General features: G+C 34.8%; 1 long non-coding RNA gene and 1 other non-coding gene across 2 annotated transcripts in view; both read left to right on the top strand.

Moving 5' to 3' along the window:
* LOC125924588 (uncharacterized) overlaps positions 1–9,880 on the top strand; it is a 65,833-nt gene extending 55,953 nt beyond the window's left edge. Inside the window, exon 4 of the long non-coding RNA XR_007458476.1 lies at positions 9,544–9,880. This is a non-coding gene — a long non-coding RNA (uncharacterized LOC125924588). The remainder of the gene's footprint in view (positions 1–9,543) is intronic.
* Positions 9,881–13,616: 3,736 nt separating this feature from the next.
* On the top strand, positions 13,617–13,724 carry LOC125925013 (U6 spliceosomal RNA). The gene has a single exon (XR_007458667.1). It is a non-coding gene; the product is annotated as a U6 spliceosomal RNA (small nuclear RNA).
* The last annotated feature ends 925 nt before the right edge of the window (positions 13,725–14,649 follow it).

Here is a 14,649-nt window from a genome sequence, read left to right on the forward strand (position 1 = left end):
TTCCCAAAAGTATGCTGGAAGAAACGTCTCTAAATTAAGCAAATGATTTTCTTCCCAATTTAAAGCTCACACTTATCAAGTCTTAGAAGCAATCAGAATGTATCACCTGATCTGTCTGGTTGAATGCAACCGTATTTTCTGTCTTTGCCCTCTCAGTATTTACGTTGCCATAACATTAGCTCCCACATTTTAGGAATTCACATATCACAGTGAATCTATTGCCTGCCTGACTTACTCTTTACTAGCACACAAGTCATCAGTTTGGTCTCAGCAATGGTTACCATGTGTCAGTGGTGGTGTGGTGGCTTCCATCTGTATCTATAGATTTGATGATCTCTCAAACATTGGGATTTTTTAAAAAATTAGAATGCCATAACCTCTCTCTCTACTTTTCTCTCTACTCAATGTTTTATAGTCAATTCTTTCTATTAGACACACATAACTTAGGGAAATATGTGGATGCATATAAGTAGGTACATAACCATATATATATTTACATATCTACAGCCAGAAAAATACCCTAAATCATTTCATTCAATTCCACTTACATTATATGTATATAATTTCTTTTATCACATCTCGGGAAAGAGCTCATTAAATCTCTTCTTAAATATCCCTAAAAATGTACAATTGATTAACATTTACAATTCTGACAGCTGTAATTACATGGTGTTAATTCCCATAATAAATTTAACTTTTTCTATATGTAATATTTACCCACTGGTTCTAGTTTTCCTCTCCAGAACCATTATGAATCACATGCAGTTTTTCATGGCAACTTTATTATATGCATTTTTGTTTCCAAGACAAACTAAGAACAAAGACAAAATACTTGAACAAAACTGACCAGCCACCAAGCATAGCTTCCCTGCTTTATAATTATCTGAACAATAATGATATGGGAATAAGTTTTTGAAAAATTTATGATAGTATCAATGGAACTGTTTCTAAAGTACCAAAACAGAAAGCAGGGAGCCATTATTAAAAGTAGGATAAACATTCTAGCAGCTTCCTGAAAAATGTCTGAAAAATAAACTATTTTTAATAACAGGGCAAATCCTTAAAAAGAAAAACTGGAAAATAAAAGTCACTAACAGTAGGGAGCAACATGTAAAGACAGATGTGACCTTTCGGTTTTGTTTCAAAGGAGAGTTTAAAAGTTACATAACTCTTTGGATAATAAGAATTCTAAGAAAAAGCTGGACTGAAAGCTGTGACAGATACTATCACAAAATAAATACCTAAATTATTCTTTTTCCCAAGGGAATGAGTATTAGGAAGAGGAGTCATGTTTCTTTACATTACCTGGGGATACATCTTAGTGACATTTTTAAAAACAGGTTTAAGTATAACATTTAAAAGAGGAATCCTGGATCAATGGTAGCAGCAGGGATTAAGGAGGTAAATTATAACTGAAAATCTATGACTTCTCCTCCCTGGGGCTTTTTTTTTTTTTAAACCTAACTCTTGGTTATTCAAATAGACCTAATTATGCTCTCAACTTTGAATTCAGTATACTAAAAAAAATGAACAAATAAATGGTGATTGATGATGTTTTTTGAAAAGAACAAAACCTAAAGTCTCAGAATGAAAATATATTTGGTCTGGCAACACATAGTTGATAGCAAAAGTCCATAGTGTTATACAAATAATCTTCTAACATCTTAAATTTCTTTCCTTCAATTCTGATCTGCCCCCTCTATCATCATCCTGGGCCAGGGAAGCTGGTTTTGTTCCATAGGATTACCTAATCTACTCTGTCAAGAGTCCCCAGAACAATTCAGTTTATTCATATTCAGATCTTTTAAATCACTTCCACTAATATTATTTGAGCATCTAAATGCCAGGCAGTCTAATTGTTCCTCAAGATATAAAAATCAATAAATATGACCACTGCCCAACAACAGGCAAATATTTATTCACATAATTATCAAGACATTTAAAATCCATCAAGCAATTTTGCCATATTCTGCTTCATTTTAGTTCTGCAAGACTGTCCAGGATGTGTGTGTGTGTGTGTGTGTGTGTGTGTGTGTGTGTGTATGATCCTCAGACATATGATCCCCATTACCAGCACTTATGACTTGGAACATGTTACTATGTCTCCCTGAAACTCATTCCCTTCTCTCTAAAACACAGTAGTCATGATTCCACATGAATTGTTGAGGGAGCACGTGATAAAATGTATATGTACACATGCTTAGACTATAAGAATTATTCAATCAATATTAGTTATTATGTTTCAACTATTATTAATTATTTGAAGGAATGAAACTTTCTAGAATCATATAATTTTAGAGTTCATGTATTTCAATAGTTCCTTCATAGTGTTCTGGTAAAATGGGTACCCTAGGCAATGAATCATTGACAATGCCAAAAATATAACCTAGGATTCTTCATCCCAAGATCTTTTAATTAAAATTTTTGTGTAGTTCTTTAACCTAAGCTTTATGTCCTCACCTCTTTCATATATATCATATATATATATGTTGGCCTTGGCCAGTTGAAACCACCACAGCAATTAGAACTGTGTTGCAGTGTGAGTAGAATTTATATTGATTGCTTTAAAAAAAATTTTCAAGGTTTATTTTTGAGAGAGAGAGAGAGAGAGAGAGCGCACGCACATGCGTGAGAGCATGAGCAGGGGAGAGGCAGAGAGCGAAGGAGACACAGAATCTGAAGCTGGCTCCAGGCTCCCAGCTGTCCACACAGCGCCAGATGCAGGGTTCAAACTCATGCACTGGAAGATCATGCCTGAGCCGAAGTTGGAAGTTCAACTGACTGAGCCACCCGGGCGCCCCTGATTTCTTAAAATACATACAGACTTTTGTTTTCCAGTTATTGTGACAAAGACATAAAACATCACTGACTATTAGTGACATTGACTTAATGCATAAGAGTCAGGAAGAAAATTTATCTTGTCCAGGGTGAATATTTCTATCATTACCAATATAAGTAAAACTCACACATCTTCCCTTGGGGTGGGACCATTCTCAGAAAACATGTTAACAGTGCCATATATTCTTGCAAGATATATGTTATAAGAAAAAAGGTACTATTCCAACATGGAAAAAGACTGGCCTGTGATTGTTAGGTCAAAAAAGACCATGATGATCAAGATGGCCTTTTTTTTTTTCTCTTGAACAAACCTCATATTTCCCCTTCCTCTCTCTCCTTACCAGAGCTTTCATTCAGATGCACATTGTGACTACCAGGTAACAACCTACTTCAGTCTCTCTTTACTGCAGGGCCATCCTTCATTCTGTCACTGTCAGCATCACATTTTTAAATCCCCAAGTCAAATAATCTTCTCCTCAGGGGCCCACTCCTTTGTTATTGAGCCACTCAGCCTTTCTCATAATTTCTCAAACAATGTATTATTTTACTTTGTGTTTTGCTTCTTTTGAAACAATTTTACTTTTCATCGCATCAGGATGAACATTTCTTCATATCAGGATGAACATTTCCCCAAAAGAAAAACATCCCCACTCCCTGCTCCTTAAACACCAGTTACATTTTTTTCTGTCTTCTCCAGCAGACTAACTTCCTCAAGGACTGTTGGTCAACTTTGTATCCTCCTCTATGATCCAAACCTTGGCAGAGTACCCAACACATAGTATGCAGTCAAGGAATGCTTGTTGAATAAATGATTGAATTGAATATTGTGCTGCATTTTGTGTACTACAGAATAAAATTTTGTCATAATGTGGATTCAGTATTTGAATATTAAAATTTTCTTCCTACATGAGTTGGTATATTTTTCTCCCTGATTCAAAATGTGATATAGTTGTGAAACTATGCACATAATGATACTGAAATCATGGCAAATAAGAAGGAAGGAGGACAATTGCTCCTACCTTGAGTTAGATTCAAGTATAGATGATTATGTAGATTCTTTGATCTAATGACCATGCGAAGGGAAACTGACATGTAGTTTTTAAATCAATTCAATAATTTTTTTAATGTTCAGAGGAGAAATTAGCCTCTTAAAAAGTAAAAAAGCATTACCTATCAAAATACAAAAAACAACAACAAATTAGAAATATAAAACTTCAGTAAAGCATGACTGTTACCCCTGAGTGCTATTTAATAAATGCTGCCTAAGATCTTACTCATCAATTATCTTTGCTTTATTCTCCATTGGTTCATTTCTTTATTTAATAAGCATGTATTAAAAGATAAAGTGGTGGAGAAGTGCCCGGGGGGCTCAGTTAAGCATGTGACTCTTGATTTCGGCTTAGGTCATGAATTCATGGTCATGAGGTTGTGTAATCGAGCCCAGCATCAGGCTCCACGCTGGGCACGGAACCTGCTTAGAATTCATTCTCTCTCTCTCTTCCTCCCCCTCTATCCTACCCCCATTAATGCACTTGCACACCTGTGCGCGCGCTCTCTCTCTCTCTCTCTCTCTCTCTCTCTCAAAAAAAAAAAAAGGTAAAATGGTAAGTTGATAAAAGCTTAGATTCAAGCTCTAATGACAGCCTAAAGCTTCCATCCCACTTCCACCCTCTCACTTACAGTGAGAAGCAAGGTGTCATAATTCCAAAACATGAAGTATTTCTTAGAGCAGGATAGGAGCAGAAGGGAGAAAAGGAACTAGTCACTTGACTTGAGATCTCAGAGTAAGAATGTGAGTAATGAAGGGAGGGGGGGAAAGCCCAGGAGTTAAGATGAGAGAATGCTACAAATAACTAACCCATTTCATAAATGCTTGAAAATGCATGAATTAATTAAATCTGAATTTGAAGTTTCCACAAACATCACTTAGGGAAAAAAATAGCCAAAGTCACAAGAGTCGTATAGGATCAAGAAAAGTAGGGCATTTTTCACTACCAAAGGCAAGAACTGACTTTCCAACCATTTGAATTGCCAGGCAATAGAGAAGATTCTAGGTAAAAAATATTAGAGAAGACTCCAACAAAGACACTGAAAACTCAAACCAATTCACTCAAACCAATTCATCTTCTTCAAAGATAAATCTGTTCAATCCAATTTCGTATTCATTCAGTATTTTTAAATAATTGATGATGTGCCAATCACTACATTCATCATAGAGTATACAAACATTCATAGTAGACATAATTTTTGCCCTAACAAAGCTTACAGTAAAGTAATGGAAACACATAAATTGATCAGTTAACCAAAATAAATGTAAAATTACATTCTATTGCTATTAATTGAACATATAAACACACTTAGTGAAGGTCACCAGTAGTTTAACGGATAAAAATGCAGAAAGTGGGCTGAGTTAAATAAGGAAAACTTTTCATTTATTTAACAAAATTAGTTAAATGTCTACTGTATGTCAGAAAAAGCAATGGAGAAAGAAAAAAGTGTGTAAATGTGTATAAGACATACCTCCCCATTGATGGATAAATGGATAAAGAAAATACACACACACACACACACACACACACACACACACACACAGTGGAATATTATTCAGCCATAGAAATCAAGTAAATGTTGTCATTTGCAAAAATATGGATGGACTTTGAAGGCATTATGTTAAGTGAAATAAGTCAGACAAAGACAAATACTACTCCCTCACTTAAATGTGGGATGTAAAAAAAAACAAAACTCATAGATACAAAGACCATTTTGGTGGTTGCCGGAGGAGGTGATAGGGGTGGGCAAAAATGGGTGAAGGTGGTCAAAAAGTACAAACTTCTAGTTATAAAATAAATGTCACGAGGATGTAATGTACAGCATGGTAACTACAGTTCATAACACCTGTATTGGATATTTGAAAGTTGCTAAGAAAGTAGATTTTAAAAGTTCTCATCACAAGAAGAAAGTTTGTAACTAAGTGTGGTGATGGATGTTAACTAGATTTATTGTGGTGATAATTTTTCAAAATATACAAATACAGAATCATTGTGTGGTATAACTGAAATTAATGTTATATGTGAATTCTATTTCAATTAAAAAAATTACAATCAGAAAAAGAAGACATAGTCCCGAGTCCTTCAAAAAGCATATGACTTAATAGGGAAAATAGGTATATAACCAAATAAATATCAACACACATACAATATGATGTAATAGAAAATATATATAATAGAGATAAGCCTTTGCACATATCTCCATTATATGCACATATAAAAAAGCAATCAGAACACAGAGAAGGAAATGATTATTTTTTCTTTCCTTTTTTTTTAAGTGTGTGTTTATTTTTGAGAGAAAGAGACAGGGTGTGAGTGGGAGAGGGGCAGACAGAGAGGGAGACACAGAATTGGAAGTAGGCTCCAGGCTCCAAGTTGTCAGCACAGAGCCTGATGTGACACTCCAACTCACAAGAGGTGAGATCATGACCTGAGCTGAAGTCGGATGCTTAACCAACTGAGTCACTCAGGCACCCTGGAAATGAATATTTCTTCCAAATATTATTTAAACATTACTTTTAAATGTTTAAATTATCTGTAAGATAGTCCTGATATTAGCTTAGACCCCGTCAAAACTGGGCTATGTGCTTCTCTCATTCTCACCTTTGTCCTTCACTGTAACTTCAGTAAGTCCTTCCCACTAATCCAGTTTTGATACAGGCCTACAATCGAATCTCAAAACCCCCATCTGCTAATCCGCCATCGGAGACCAAACTCTAATCCTTGGTCCCGCCAAAAATTTAACTCAGTTTACCCTTCACTAATTTGGCTATCCCGTTATATAAGTCCCCTCCCCCCGTACCCAGCAACTACTCTAGTCCTATATACTAAACGAAGGTCCCATAAATCTGTCCTCTCCTACTATAGTTAGCTTGTTAGAAATGCATGTTGAGTCCATCTATTAAATAAATATTTGTTTGAGCACCTATAATAAACTGAGCTTGAGAAGTGGTACAAAGGTGAGCAAAATAAAACTCCTATCCTTCATATTCTGAGGAAACAGACACTCAAAAAGGATTAATTTCAATAGCCCATTAAAAGCAAATCACATTAATAAGATGCAGGCAGAGAAAGGAATACCTAATTCAAATTAGAAGAGATGAGGAGACAGACCTTCAGTCAATGAGGTGACCACAAGTTCCAGTTTGCCCTGAGAAATGCTGGGCTACACTTGTTATGTTGACATACCTTTTTTCCCCAACCTTTCATTTAAATTCCAGGTAGTTAACATACAGTTAATATGTTAATACAGACAATTTCCTTAGAACTGTGCCTGGAACATGGTAAGCATATTCTGTTCACATGTTTCGCTCAAGATTTATTCACAACAAAATAGTTATTTGTTGAAAAATTTTATAACTATTTTAAGTTAAAAGTTTGGTGACATAATGTTTATGGAAAATTCAAGACATGGCTTAAGAAGAAAAGAAAAGAAAAATTAGTTCCTACATATAACAAATCTGCTCCTACATATAACAAAAGGATGAAACGGTAGATACTCTTTTAAATGTCAGAAGTTTTTTTTCCCTCATTTTATTAACATAGTCTACTCAAAAGAAAAAGTTTTAAGGAATAAGAAGAAGAGAATTTCGTTAGAATGATATCTTCATAATTACATAAAGCAGAATTATCTCTAGCCCACTAGTAAGAGCCGCAAGAAGATGACAGAATGTACCTACCATGTATGTATCATGACTAGCCCATCATGACTTTTCCAAATTTCGCTTAAATTTTGCAAGTTTTTAAATACTGCATTATTTTCTTCAGGTTATTTCCTATCTTTTAAAGCAATTAAATAACAAAAATATACATGTTCATATTTAAAGTAGTTGCTGGAGGAATTATAAATTAAATTCAAATGCACACGTGTATTGGACACTGTTGGGGCCCCATACCACGCTCCCTAGGCCAGCTCTACCTTCAGTTGTAGCTGTAATGGACAGTTCTTGCATATACTGTATGCTTCCCTCCCCAAGTTCCCAGGGCATCTTACTCTAAAGGCACAGTCCTGAAGTGCAGCAGATACACATCTCTAGGAGCAAACTTCAGTCAGTGAGAGATAAGTGTCAGTGGAGAGATGTCCCAGTCTCACATTCATCGGAGGGACAACTCTGAGGTTTATTCTACATGGTTTCCCACAAGATTCCTAGCAAGATTGAACTCACTTGCCTAGAGTTATAACTAGTTCAAGAACCCACTTTTAACTGGCTTCCCCTCATCCTTGCTTTCCTCTCCACTGCATTCTCTCTTTACCCCAGCATTCTGGGAACACCACCCAAATAAGTGATCTGTGCCTAAATCAAAATCTAAGAATTTGCTCTTGGGAGACCAAACTATGACAAGAATCCTACTATACTAAAAATTTAATCTGATCATCTTTGTAATAAATTTTTGATAAGTTGAGTGGATAATTACATCAGTTGGTCAACATGCTAATAATCCTAATCTGTTTTTAATTTCATGACTTCTTTCTGTTATCATGAGAACTGTGCTGCTCATATGAAAATAATTTCATGTGTCTTAATATCTCTATCACCATACCTAACTCTTTTCATTATTAGAAAGAAAATAATCTTTTGTAACATCTACTCACACGTTCTATTGTAGAAAAGGGGGTAATATTAATGATACTGCAATAATTTTCAAATTTGAAAGAAAATGTATCTCAACAAAAGAATTACAGCTTCTTCACATTTGCATGGTCCTACCTCTCAATCAATACAGCTCACACAATACTTTGCTCAAGATTTATTCAACAAAATAGATATTTTTTGAAAAGTATTGTTCACTTTCTTTCCCTGTCAGAATGTCTGTTGACATACTAGTGAATTGTTTATAAAATGAACGCTGAATCTTCCTTTCAGCTGACAGGTCCCTGTGGTTTGCTGTTTATTAGTTTTGTTTGTTGTGATTCAAAATGCAGGATCTATTTTTCCCCAGTGTTGCTGTCTTTTTTTTTCTTTTCTTTTCTTAGTGAAGTAGAAGAAGATAAACAGAATGTTCTTATTTACAAGTAACTACTCAGATGTCTTTCAAACCCACTTTGAATTTCCATTAAGCTCTCCTTTCACGTATCAAATCTTAGAAATGTAAAAGAATCAAATGCAAAACTTGAGAATTTTTTTTTAGCTCTTTGTGTTTGAGTTGTAAAATATAGAAATTTATTTCCAGGGTCAGAAAAGTCATGTCATTGAAATCTCTTTAAACTGTTGGCATTGAAATGTGAGCAAGACGAATGGTATACTCAAAGCAATTATTTTTAGAAAGAGGCAAATTTTTGTCATTCATCTCCTTACCCATCTATCCATTCATCAAATTTGTATTAAATACCTAATATGCTGGGCACTGAGCTGGGTGCCAGAAATAGCAGAAATGAATATCTCAGTCCCTGACTTGAATAAGTTCAATCGACCTGAGTAAACAAACATGTAAAAGATGATTGAATTTTAATGTGACAGGTGGTATAATAGAGGTATTTTCTGGAGGCTGAGGGAATGTGGGAGCATAGAGTAGAATTTAATTCTCTCAGAAAAACTTCACTGAGGTTATACTTTAGATGAGTCTTGAAGGATGAGTTAGGCAGACAAGAGAAGGTGGACATTTAAGGCACATGCAAAGACAGTAATAAATAATGATTTTCATATTGTATTTTGTTTAGATTTTCTTGGAGAATCCAAATTCTTTGTCCTCTGCAGTACATAAGTGAATAGGAAATAATCCATGCTGGCCAAGAAGGCAAAGGTATGCCTTGAAGGAATTTGGATTTTATGTCATAGGTAACTGGAATTCTAAATTTGATCATTTTAGCAATATGTGTGTTTTAGGACCTGTGTTGGATCTTAAGTCACTGTGGAGAATGAACGATGGGAAGTATCATTGGAGGGGAGAGAAGATGTGAGAATAGTTAGGCTCCTGCTCATCTTCCCATTATCCCTGCTATAAATGTTACCACATGAGAAGGCTTCCCTGACCATCTCCCTGGTATAGTGACTGCCTCATAATATGATTTTAAGAATAGATAGATAGATAGATAGATAGATAAAAAGAAATATGATAAGGGCTGCAAAAGGTAATAAAGACTTGAAAAGCAGCTATCAGAATGGAATACAATAAGAAGACATTCAGAAAATATTTTCAATATAAAATCAAAATGATTTGGTGATAAATTTAAAGAAAGTTACGATCATTTTGATATTTTTTAAAGTGAAAGTTAAAAGTTTAAAAACGGGGGTGGGTGGGGAGGGAATTGAAAAGACCTTCAATCTACTAGTTGGGAAACTGGTTTGATGATACTGCTGTTAACTGACAGAAGTAATAGATTCAGAGGTTGTTGTTGGATGCATTGTGCATGTTGTAGGGAGTAAATAGGGAGTGCCTTTGCATAGAGAAGGCTATAAATAAGGTTAGTTTGTAACATGGCGAGTTTTAGATACCTTCCAAGATATTCAGGCAGACATATCCAGTAAAACAGCTGGCAATAAGATAGGTAGATAGATAGATAGATAGATAGATAGATAGATGATAGATAGGGATAGATAGATGCACAGAGATAGAGATAAACACTTTAGGAAACAGATCTGAGCAGGGTATACAGGATAGTAGCTATTAGTGTTTTCTAGTGGTAGATGAATCTGTTGTGGATAAGTTTTCCCCAAAAAAGATATAGAGTAAAAAGAATCAAAGGGCGTAAGAAGATCTAACAATACAGGACAATAAAAAAAGTAGGAAAAGAGCAAAAATTGGGAGTTCAAAAAAAAGTTCTATAGAAAATGTTGTCAAATGTGACAAATGTTAAAGAGATCAAGCAAGGTAAGAAAAACATACAATATACAGTTTCTAAATCCATATACTATTTTAGCTGTGGCAATTGATAAATTATGTAAAAATATTCATGTTTTCATTCATTCATTCAAGTGAAAACTAAAAATTCTAAAAGTTAATGACATTAAACACAAAATATTTCCAATGTTACTATAGACATGGTAATAGGTCACAATAAAGTCATAGCTCCTGTAAGTTGAGACGATAATGTTTTGAATAGAGAAAATGAAATTCGAAGGGTGAATTGGCCACTGTTCACATACTTATATATCCCTTTTTTCTTAAACAGACAACCTTTAGTGTGTATTTCTGGTCATTTTATTTAATGTACAAAGTCTCAGAATTATCCCCGAGCATATAGTGATAAATGACTTAGAACTTCAAAGAGAAGCAAGGTTCTTCTACTCTCAAAGGTAATAATCATCTAGCATCCTGTTAGCTAGAATTAATTTTTGTCTGACTAAGGAAGCAGAAATGTAGTGAATAACAAGGCCATTTGCCTAGGATACATAAAAACAAAATATTAGAATATATTTTTATATATTAGAATTATATAATATGTATACTAAAAGATAATTATGTAAGCTGAAAGCTACTTTTATATTTCAAATATATATTATATTCAGCAGTATTTCCTTTTAAAAAACTATATAAATAAAAAATGTTTATCTATAGAAAAGAAATATAGAACCCCAGTGAAATAATTTGTTAATAAAATATTATATTATGCATAGGCATTATAAAAATTGGAAATATTCTCTTGAAGGAAAATATTACCCCTGTTATAACATAAAAATAATATATAATGTTACATGCAACAACTATTTTAAGTATATTTATACAAAAACAAGTTTTACTGTTCTATCTTTATATTTGCATCACTTATAATACTGTAGGCTTCAATCAATACTTCATAATGACAGTGATCATACCAATAATATAAACCAAATAACCCATACTGCTCTGTCTCTATCAGGATCTTACTATTACCTAAGAAAAAATAGTAATTAGTATTCATTAAGCACTTAACATGGAATGTATTCTATGCTAAATGTCAATCCTTTGTCATCTCAATTAGTAGTTTGAACGATTGTACTCTTGAGGTAACTGTGGTGAAGTGAAGTATTTGGTTAAAGTGACTAGTAAGTGGTAGAGCTGGTTTGAAACTAAAGTCTTTTTAAGTTTGTGTTCTTCAACACTACACTGAAATCAGTAAACTCAAAAGATACTTAACCAATCCATCTCTCTTTAAAAAATGAGTCAATGCTTTCACTTCCAACTTAAGATGAAGGCTGGAAACATGTGTTTGCTTTTTATCCACCTTTCCAATTACTCTTGAAAGATTCTGAAGTACAAAATAAATAATTTCATGCCAGAAAAAAGAGTGAGAGGTGCATTACATTATAAAAGAGATTCCAACAAACTTTTCAAAGATGAAGTTGTATGTGAACAGACTGACAAAGGAAAAACTACAGGGGAAAAAACTACAGGCTAGAATATGCCATAAAAATACTGCTGAGTAGGTGTGAAAACATTCACTTGAAAGTAACCTGGGGAGGATTTGGGCTTAAAGTCAACTGAAGTAACAAAGCACCAAAGTGAGAAATAAGACTGAAAACAGGGAGATTCATTAAAAATATTACATAAAATAAATTTACCAGTCAGCAACCTAACTTCCCTTCCAGAACCTCTCCACAGACAGCCAGACTTTACCCCAGTCATGACACCAGATAGTATACTTTAAAACTACTGAAATAATTCGTTTGAAGAAAGCGAAAGTGGGACTCTAAAGTAAGCTTCAGAGGCAGAAGACCACAGTGATTAAGTCTCTGTTGTTTTAATCCAGACATTCTAATTTGAATCCTAACATGGCCACTTACTAGTTTTGTAATCTTGAGACTATTGCCTAACTTGTCAGTTGCACAAGTTTCTTATCTGTAAAATGGGTACAATAAGAATATCTCAGAGCTATTGCAAGAATTCAATGAATATATACATATAGAAATAAAATATATTTTTAGACCAAGGCATAGACATAAATAGAGATACAGTGCTAAGAATGTTTCTGGCACAAATTAAACACTTTTTCCATCTTTCCTAGACCGTTCCCACTGACTTACAAACATACAAATTCTCTCATCCTAATGAAACAAATTAAAACAAAAGCCTTTCTCAACCACACATCCCTCTCTAATTACAGATCTTTTTTCCAGTCCCCTTTAGAGCTAAACTCCACAAAATTGACAATACAGTAGTGGTATACATCCCGAGACCCTCACGGGATGCCTGAAGCCGCAGATAATACCAAGCTCTCTGTATATAGTTTTTTCCTATACGTACATACCTATGATAAAGTTATTTTATAAGTTAGGCACAGTAAGAGATTAACAAAAACCAAAAATAAAATACCACAATTATTAACAACATGCTACGTGAATGTGGTCTCTCTCTCTCTCTCAACATATCTTAACCAACTGTACTCACCCTTCTTGTGATGATGTGACACGATAAAATGCCTATGTGATCAGATGAAGTGAGGGGAATTATGTAGGGGTGGTGACGTAGATGTCGATGACTATTGACGTTCAGATAATCTGTCAGGAGTAGGAGCACCTGTTTCGCCACCGCCTTTGACTGTGTAACTGAATCTGTGGAAAGCAAAACCACGGCTAAGGACTGCGTTGTCTCTGACTCCCTTGTGCCTATTCCCTCTCCACCTGATTCCAATCTAATTTTTGCCCCAACCTGTACTCTCAGAATAATGTCTGAAAAGTAACAGGTAAGATAAAAATGACTTTTCATATTAAACAATCAATACTTTATTAAGCTGGTAAAGCAAAAAATAGAGATCTGATCATATTATCTAGTTAAGATCACTAACAGAACAACAATTTAAAAAGATTTCCTCTGGTGCTTGCTTCAGCAGCACACATACTAAAAACTGGAACCATGCAGAGAAGATTAGCACAGCCCCTGTACACGGATGATGTGCAAATTTGTGAAGCGTTCCCATTTTTTTAATTTAAAAATTAAAAAATTAAAAATTAAAATAGAATAAAAAGATTTCCTCTGACCCACGGACCAGGATTAGGACAGAAGAGGTTAGTGATCTTTGCTTTTCATCACAAACTACTGACGTACTTAATTGGTACACATATGATTTGAGAAAGTAATTTAAATTTATAACAGCACAAGTCGTTCACTTTCTGCTATTTGTTAGCTACAGAAGCTTCATATTTCCACACAGGAACCTATGAGCTACCTTTCAAAAAACAGTCGCTGGTCTTTTTTATTTTTCAAAGTATAGACTTCAGGAATGCCTGGGTGGTTCAGTCAGTTAAGGGTGGGACGTTGGCTCAGGTCATGATCTCACAGTTTGTGGGTTTGTGGGTTCATGGGCTCGAGCCAGGCATCGGGCTGTCTGCTGTCAGCACAGACCCTGCTTCAGATCTTAAGAATCCTGTCTCCCTCTGTCTCTCTGTCCCTTCCCTATGCGCGCGTGCGTGTGTGTGCGTGCGCGTGCACGTACGCGCGCACTCTCTCTCAAAAATAAATATTTTAAAAATATAATAAAAATAAAAGTATAGACTTCAATTATAATTGGATACTTTTATTCAGGGGAACACTTTTTGAATGTTTGGGGACCTGATTTTTGCATAAAGGCCCTGAACAAAGCAACAACTACAGCATTCCAAACTTATGCAATTCCCAGTGACATAATCAGTACATTTAAAAATCATTACATTAATGATATAAAAAACACACAAGAACTTTGCAATAACCATAATAACCAACATTAGCCAATGGACACCCTGTGGCAGGACCTGGATCAGAAAATGACCAGAATGGGATATTGCACAGGCTGTTTTTTGCAGCCAAACACACTGCAGGTAAAGGAGAGCAAGTGAAAGCCCCACCTGCCTGTCTCGGTCAGCTGAAGTAC

This window comes from Panthera uncia, chromosome F2 (assembly GCF_023721935.1).
Source record: "Panthera uncia isolate 11264 chromosome F2, Puncia_PCG_1.0, whole genome shotgun sequence".
In the NCBI taxonomy this organism is placed as follows: domain Eukaryota; kingdom Metazoa; phylum Chordata; class Mammalia; order Carnivora; family Felidae; genus Panthera; species Panthera uncia.